This window comes from Oreochromis aureus, linkage group 10 (assembly GCF_013358895.1).
Source record: "Oreochromis aureus strain Israel breed Guangdong linkage group 10, ZZ_aureus, whole genome shotgun sequence".
Taxonomy (NCBI): domain Eukaryota; kingdom Metazoa; phylum Chordata; class Actinopteri; order Cichliformes; family Cichlidae; genus Oreochromis; species Oreochromis aureus.
Window position 1 is genome coordinate 13,834,082 of NC_052951.1, and position 9,126 is coordinate 13,843,207.

A 9,126-nucleotide genomic window follows, 5' to 3' on the forward strand; every position below is an offset into this window, starting at 1 on the left:
AGCGAACAACAGAATGGCTAAAAATGAAAAAAAGCTGTAAAACCCAGCAGGAATACTGAGGTGTGAACTTGAGAGAGCTGTGCATAAATAAATGGCTGCAAACCTCAATGAACTGAAACAACTGTGTAAAGAAGAGGGCGGCAAAATTCCTCCATAGTGATGTGAGAGACTGATGAAGTCTTACAGAAAATGAATTACTTCAAGTTACTGCTACTAAAAATAGTTCTACAACCTACTAAATGATGGGGTGTACTGCTTCAGCATTTAGCTTCATTTTCGTTAAATAAATAATGACAGGATGTAACATGTCATGTTTTTTTCATCTCAGGCTATATTTACTTAATCTTTAGACCTACTAAGGATATGTAAAGCTTTTTATTTGATGACTGTATAATACTATTTGTAGCTTAATTAGCTCTAATTGAAAGTCAAATGTTCAGGCTAATAAGTCAGTTTAATTTCCCCCCAGTTTATATATTGACTCTGGACAAATTGAGCCAGGACTCTCATTTTTACATTTCACTTCTGACTGACAGAGGTGATTACAGGGTTTGGGGGTGTCTACATACAAAATGAAGCCGCTGTGACATGAACAAGCTACACTGAAATGATTTTTAGGCAGCAATGGAAACTTTAATTACAAAAAAGTGCAGCACAAGGGCTCTGGGCCTTTGTTGTTTATGTCCAAACTCAGCCAAGTGTCCCCAAAGTTAAGTTATACTTTATTAATCCCCCTGAGGTAAAAATATCTTCTACGTTTTGTTATTTATGACCAGTGGGAGCTCTCAAGTTCTGAGTGGTTTCTCACATTTTAACCCATTTACTAGAAACCATCACGGGTAAACATTTCATACACAGCGTTGCTGTTGTTATTTTTACAGCCTCGGGCATTATTGTAGGAAGTGGCTGTGAGACAGCTGCAGCCAAGAGTGCAGCATAGTGCAAATACAATTAGGTTTCTTTTTTTATTTTATGCATTTATTTTAGGCGATCTATGATTTGAAAAAAAAAAAAGACAAAAGAAAAACGAATCTGAGAAAAGCAGCTGAGTGTCCTCGCTTATAATATTTATCCTGCTATTGTATTTTTTTTTTCTTTAAAGCTGTACTACTCTACACTTGGGAATAGTTTATCAATAAATCAATATCCTTTAGTATGCATGCATACGTCAAACACAGCAGTCTAGAAGACCAGATACATGTTCTGTTGTCTAGTTTTAAATTTTTTTTTTGAACACTGCTGTCTGCAGAAGAAAAGCCACAGAGAGTTTAAAACTCACTGCTGAAATAAATAAATCTTTTATAATATTATAACAAATATTACATTGAGGTTTTCAAGGACTGTCAACATTACGGTTCTAAACCACACCACTTCTTACCTTTTACAGCTACCGGTCATGCAAAAGATTATTTGGTCAAATTTTCATTCCAGTACCACAATGCTGAAGTAGCCAAAGGGAATTCAGCCGTTTAAACATTATTTATGACTGAGCGTTTGCTACTGTGCTTCATGGAATGAGCCTGTTAATGGCCTGTTAATGTCTGCCCTCGTGTTCACTATAGATTACAGACTTCAATCATTTGATTATTAGTTATGCCACCAGTGTGACGCTAGCGTGGTTGTTTCCGACTTTTTTCCCAACTATCGCAGCCCTCAACTGAAAGTGTGAAGCTAACAACGTTTTGCTAAAGCTTGTCTAGTAAATCCTGCCTCTATATAGTCTGTTAAAAATGGAAAATGGAAGCCAGTGGCTACAAGGAAAACAAAAGTATATCATGATATGGAGAAAACATATGTTTTCAGACTGTCTGCGAAAAACATGAGGCATTTAAGGGTAGAAAGAGCAGCAATCTGTGAGGAAAGAGCAGGAACGATGGGAATTTAACGCCGCATGCAGTGCAGCTCCATTTGGATTCAAACTCAGGACCCTCTCACTGTGTGGTGACAGTAATCACAGCTGAGCCACTGTTCTGCCCCGGGAGGCTGTCGAACTGCTTAATATCCCAGCGCTGCGCTTATAATATATAAAAGATAAGCAGTTATGTTAATGTGGTTATTAATTAGGTAAATCAGTGCATGCATTTGCAGGTAATCCGATGCCCACATACAACACTTATCTTCCTATATTAAGTAACATTTATTAATGATAATCTATAACTCAGGCATGAACCCAAAATCTTACAGCACTAAGCAAAATTGGCCTTTCTTATTAATATGATAATTTGTGCAGCAAAAAAATATAAAAAGTCTACTGAGATTATCCCATTAGCGTCTCTCTCATATCCACTATTGTGTGCTGTTGTTGCATTTTTTTTTCCAAGACTCATTCTGCACACAAACACACAGATACCTGTCAGTCAGCACTGTAAACAAGAATTACCTGAAAAGCTGGCAGATCAAAGGTGCACAAAGGTGACACGCTGCCTGTGATTCCACCACCCCACTGATGCAGCCTGCAAGTTCACTACTGTACATCACCCTGTGAACAGTAACGAAGAAAGAAAAAATCGTTAGATTCTTTACTTTAAGGCCTGCAGTCAGAAATGTGGTTTGATTAATGTTGTTCCTCTCGAACGTTTCAGCTTCACTGCACAGAATTATTCATGTGTAGAGTTTGACATTAGAAGACTGATTTTGAATTCTTCCACTGAAATGGAAAGTTCCCCTGAGTCCTTAATTCTGAGTGTAAGGCATATGACAAGTGCAAAAAAGTGCAGTGTGGAAGGTTGCATTGGACACACATTGTAAGTGATTTTTCACTGATGTGAGATCTTTAACCCAACAATTAACCCTTTGAAATGAAATATATTTTTGCATAGTTACAGATGCAGGATATTCAGTAACTTTAAGAGAACTTTAGAAAAACATATCAGACACAGATTGTGATTCAAAACAGAGCGTTTTATATGTCGTCTGAAATCAAACAGAAAAGCATCAATACCAGAAAGTAACAAAAACAACCTGCAAGGGACACTCAGATTTACGCAAAATGTTCTAAACTATCTGATTATCCAGTGAATTACTAAATGTAACATTATTAGATTATTTGATTATTGCACTGATGCTCTGATACATCACTGTTTCTCAAGTTTTGGCTGCCAAGACAAAAAAAAGTTCACACTCCAAGCATGTGCGAATGGATCCAAGTTGAATTAAAGTCAGTGCAATAGCATCACCAAAGTCCTGTTTATTTTCCCTTAAAAATGATAACTACTACCCCTTGTAGGCTACATCCACACTAATGCGTTTTGGCCTCCTGTCCACACTGAGACGGCGTTTTCGCTCATGGAAAACGCAGCGTTTTCAAAACGCTCTCGAAAACGCATACATTTGAAAACGATGCAAAACAGAGACTTTCTAAAACGATGACGCATGTTATTCATATGATGCAGTCATGTGACCAATTAAACAAAGATAGCGGAGTGCATTATACAGCAGTTGTTTTGTTTGCTCTCAATTTTGACAGCCCTATTAAAGATTAATATCAGTCTGTACATGCTCCAGATAGCTTTTCTTCAAATTCTTTAATTCTCACTCGCTTTTGCAACTTTGTACTTTTGTGTTACTCGCAGCAACAATTCCACCTCATTGTTAGTCCATTTAAAAAACTCGGTGCTTTTCCTCAACATTTTCCCGGGACGTTTCAAAGAGCCGGAAAGTAAATAAGCAGCAGACAGAACTGAGGCAGGTCGAATCTTCTTGCGTTTCACGCATGCGCAGTACTGGAACGTAAGCGTTTTCGGCCGTTTCAATGTGGACGCTCAACTCTGTGAAAACAACTGAAAACGCTAGTGTGGACGCAGAGAGTTTTCAGATGAAAACGCCGTTTTCAAATCTATCCGGGCTAGTGTAGCCGTAGTGTCTCCCTGTCACACTTTGAGAACCACCAGCTTCATGTTACTGCATTTTGCTGTTTAGCTACTCCACATGTGTTTAGTCCTAACAACACATATTTAGTTTTCTGCAGTAGCTACCACACTACTATGGACGGCCACCATGCAAAATATAAATGAAAGAGATTTTTTAATGGTGAATAACAAGCAAAGCTTTTAAAAATATTAGACTTATGTCTAGTCTTTTGTTTTGGGTAAAAGCTAAAAAAATAACTTAAATTAAGCTACATGTTTTCAGGGGAAATCTCTCAAGTGGAACTAAATATTTTATTCAAAGACTGGGTCTTGCTGGTTTAATTTTTTAAAATTATGTTTATATTGCTTTTCTCAATTATTACTTGAATGTAAAACCTTACTCTGAAGAGCAAGTCTTCACAATTATTTGATACCCCAAACTGTAGTTAAATACCATGCTTGAGCAGATCTAATTGGTTATTTTTTATCAGTGCCTGTGTGGAAGAAACATTATGCATAGTTATCATATGGGCACTATAGAGATTTGGTGCAAAAACTTATTTTGACCTTGTAGATCTTTGCCTACAGGGTAAAATACTACAAGGTAAAATTGTAACTTCCCAGACGGGAACTGTGCGAAGCTGATATGATTCATCATATCAGCGCTCACTTCCTTTGGGCATGTTAGGATTTTAATACAATTAAGATTTCATACTCTTCTAACTTCCCTTTTACTTCAAATATTAACCATGAAACAGTGCTGTGAACAAACACTGAAAGGGCAGCTCTTTATTGTAGAAATGCTAAGGTGGTGCATTTTCTCATGAGTCTGTTTTCTTTCACTTGATGGGACGTTAATGAATGAAAACAGATGGAAATTTTGAAAGTAGCAACTTGTGTATAGTAGATGGTGTTCTGCTCACATCATGGACACTGCAGATGTCACTGAGGCACTGGAAGTCTGCTTACAACAGGGGCATTGTTTATAAAGTACACCAAGATTTTACATAATAAAAAATCAGTCTTAAAATCAGGTGAGTACAATGTAAGATGAACAGCATGACACGCTACACCATGTCATTATTTACAAGAAGTAAGGCAAAATGCAGAAACAGTATGTGAAAAACTAAGTATACCTTTACTGCTGCCATAGGAATTAAGAGGTTAAATAGCAGCCAGGTGCTGCTAATCAAATGCACTTAATTATATACATCATCAGCAAGTGCGAGCACCTCTATAACAGCAGACATTTTGGCGTTTTGTTGGTCTGGAGCATTCGGCTAAGTGTTAACGCAATGCCAAGGAGGGAAGGTATCAGCAGCAGCAGCATCATCATCTTAGAGAAGCAATTGCTGCTGCCCATCAATCTGGGAAGGGTTACAAGGCCATTTCCAAACAATTTGAACTCCATCATTCTACAGTGAGCAAGATTATTCGGGAGCGGAAAACATTCAAGACACTCCCCAGGAGCAGCTGTCCCAGCAAATTCACCCCAAGGTCAGAGCATGAAACTGCAAAAAACCCAAGAGCTACATCTCAGACTCTACATGCCTCAGTTAGCTAGCTAAATGTTAAAGTGCATGACAGTGCAATTAGAAAAAGACTGAACAAGTGTGTCTTTTTCAGAAGGGTTGCCAGCAGAAAGCCTATTCTCTCTAAAAGAGCGTGGCAGTTTGCAATATCACATCTGAAAAAGCCCTGTAAGAACAGACTAAAGTGGAGGTGTTTGTGCTGTTACCTCCTTTTCTTCCTTTGTCTTAAATCAACAGCAGCACAGTTTTAACTTCACCAATCTGGTACATAATCTCATTCTTAATGATCTCCATGTTTGATTTGGTAAAGATTTTACACAGGATGCCCTTCCCATTTTCCAGGCTTGGGGTTGGTCCTACAAATACATTTGGTTGTGGGTTAGATAATTTTATTGTTATGTCCCGATACATAAAAACTTAGAATCAGAAGAGCCTGTGCCTTCTTCTGCACATTTTAAATAAAAAATAACTAATGTTTTTATTATTTATGGTGCTATTTTCTCTTTGTTATGTATGAAGTCTCCTGATTTCATCTGTTTTGTCAGTTTACAGCTGCCACAGTCCAGTTGCCATGTTCTATTATCTTTGGAGAAGATAAAATAAAATCACAGGTGTTAAAAGAAACTCAGCAATAACCCGATTCCATTTTAGCTGCTGCAGCTTGGCATCCTGTTGTTCAGGATGGCTCAGCGCCGTGGCTTTATCAGACACTTGAACACAAGAGCACGGCGGTTTAAGTTATTACTGTGTTATTCCACGGTTGAGAAGTCAAAGTGAAGACTAATCTGTCAGACTTGTTGCTTTGGGGCCTCCAGATGTAGCCATCTGTCTGTCTTTGTTTACAAATGCAGATAAAGACAATAAAAAAGTTAAGTCATTTCAGAGCTATGATGTGGTTTTGAGATTTCATTTCCTCACATGCAGTCACTGTTTTGCTCTCCACAATTACTCTTTGTTCACAAGCAGAAAATGCCTGCTCAAACGTGATTGGTCATTGGCTTCCAGTACCAAAAATCTTGTTCTTTTCCCACTGACTTGATGTATTTTTGTGCATAAATCTGCCACCTTTGCATGTCCTTTGCTTCCAGCATCTGGATATAAATGCTATTTTATCCAAAACATGTCGTACATGTTCATGAGGTGGAGTTCTGAAGAAAAATGACTCCAAATGCTGATGTGGTTCATTATCACTGGCCTGTTAAAGCAATGATCAGAAAGAGCCTCTCATTTTTCACTGCTGTAAAGGACAGAAAGCCCATTTTAAAAATACACATTATTAAACAGTTTTTTAACCTAAAGCTTGTGTAACCTAATAGAATGTTACATTTTGAACATGGTCATTAAAGAAAAGCTATTGATGCATTACACAGTTAAGCAGCCATTTCCAGAAGGATCACATATCTGCAACCTTTAATCACCATAAAACAAAACTTTACTGATGAGTACACGTCTGATAAGGAAAAGGTAAAACAAACAAAAACAACCCCCATAATTTCAGCTCTGTTTTTTCTGCAGCCATGCTCACATTTTGGATTTTTGTTTTTAGCCATGGTTGAACTGTGCTTTAAAAATTGTGGTTCTCCTTTGGTGTAGGAGATGGACATTTTGTGTTGTGATGTGGTGCAAATGGCCTAAGAAACAAGGAGTTTCTGGAGTGATGTTTGCTAAAGGGATACTGCATTGCTTTTACACTGGGGTGCATATAATGATAGTGCTCTTAGGGCAGCAGCTGAATGTCATTTTGTTTTTAGTTTCTTTTTCTCTCTTGCCACTTTAGGTTATTTAAAGGAATAGCTTCACAGTTCGTGAAATACTTGCTTTCAGAAGAAAAACGTGCCATCAGTACATCTGTGCGCTAAATATGGAGCTATCACCAGAGACTGCAGGTGACTGGAGTCTGCTGGTTTACCACAAGATTTCTTATTCCTAAATTCCTTTCTCTTCACTTAGCTTAAACTTCACTGATTGGGAAGGTTTTTGCTTCGCTGAATTTGAACGGTTTACAGGGGAGTAAACAATAAGCCTTCCCTGCATGTTTTTGTGCTGTTGCTCATCATGATTTTCCCTTCAAAACAGGTTCAGAGTTGTTATTATGGTAATTTTCCAAACCAGAGCAACTCACCTGACATTCTGCCTCCTACCAGTTTACAGAGCTGGTTCACCTGCTGACTCCAGAGTGCCGCACGCAGAGAGCAACACAGATGCTGATACTCGTGCAGAGCTCTTCACGCAGTCGCGCTCTTTTTTTGTGCAAATTAGGAAAAAAAGTTATGTGAGGAAATCACAGCGTTCTTTTTTCTTGCCAGATGTACAGTCTGACTGATGTTGTTTTGGGATTTTTTGTTGTTGCTTTTTTCAAATGCCCTGTGATGTTGGATATTACCGATAATTAGATGAGGGGGAAAAACTACACTCGCCTTCGGTGGCCTTATTACTTTATGCAAAAACAACAACAGTCACCACACTTGAACAAATAGTACCTCTGGAGCAGCTTTCTTTCATGCAAATATTGAATGATAATAGGCAATAATTTTCTTCCATGTGATGAAGACCTGATTGTAATGTGCTTTGGCATTTTGCAAAGAAAATAGGCCTACTCAAAGTTTATGGTGATTGAATGTGATAAAGAGGGAAGGTCTCCCTTATTTGTGAGATGATTACTCATCACCTACTGACAAACACTTGAGATTCAGTCAACTGTTTCCCATTGCGAGCAATTTGTGTGCTCTCCAGCCACAAACTAGCAACATTACGTTAATAGTAAATCAACATATGGTCAAGGCGAGCTGATGAAGTTCAAACCGAGCATCAGAATGCAGACGAAAAGAAAGGAAATTTAGGTGACTTTCAATGTGGGAAGATAGACTGGGATTTTCCCACAAAACCATCCCTGGAGAATGGTGTGAAAAGGTGAAAATATCGAGTGAGCAGCTGTTCTCAGGATGAGAATGCCTTGTCAGAGGCGAATAACAAGCAGAGTAACTCTACCAACCACTTGTCACAAGCAAAGTATGCAGAAGAGCATCTCTGAATGGACAACAAGTTGAACTTTGAAGCAGATGGGCTGCAACAGCAGAAGACCACGAAAAGTGCCACTCCTGTCAGCTAAGTACAGGAAACTGAGGAGACATTTCACACAAGACAGTGGAAGACTGGAAAAATGTTTACCAGTCGGATGAGTCTTTTTTTCCTGCTTTAATATTAAGATGGTAGGGTCCGAATTTGATGTAAACAACATGAAGGCATGCCGCCACCCACATTGAATACAGTACAACAGCCTTGTGGTGCTCAAGCCACAAAATAAAATATAATAACAATTAAAAGAAGAAGAAATAAGAGTGAAAAACTGGATAGATTTTCCCAAAAATGTGATGAACCTGTCAAAAGAAAATGCCATCTAAATTGACCATCCAAAAAAATCTAGCATTTAGCTAAAATGACAAGTGGGCCCTATTATGAGGCAATGTGAATCTCCTCAGGATATCTTTATAGTGTCTGCTTTCATTTACCTTAACACAGGCAGTCAGGATAAACGATCACATGAAAGTGATTATCAACTCCATACATTAAACCAGGGTTTATCAATCTAGCTACAAGTGTGTTCACATGAAAAGTGGTCATTAGCAGCATATAACCAATCTCTAACATGCATAAATCAACTGGCAGCAGTGCATTGATTCTGCAATAGAAGCTTAAAGTATACTATTAGAAAAACACGCAGCCGTTACACACATAATACATGGTGA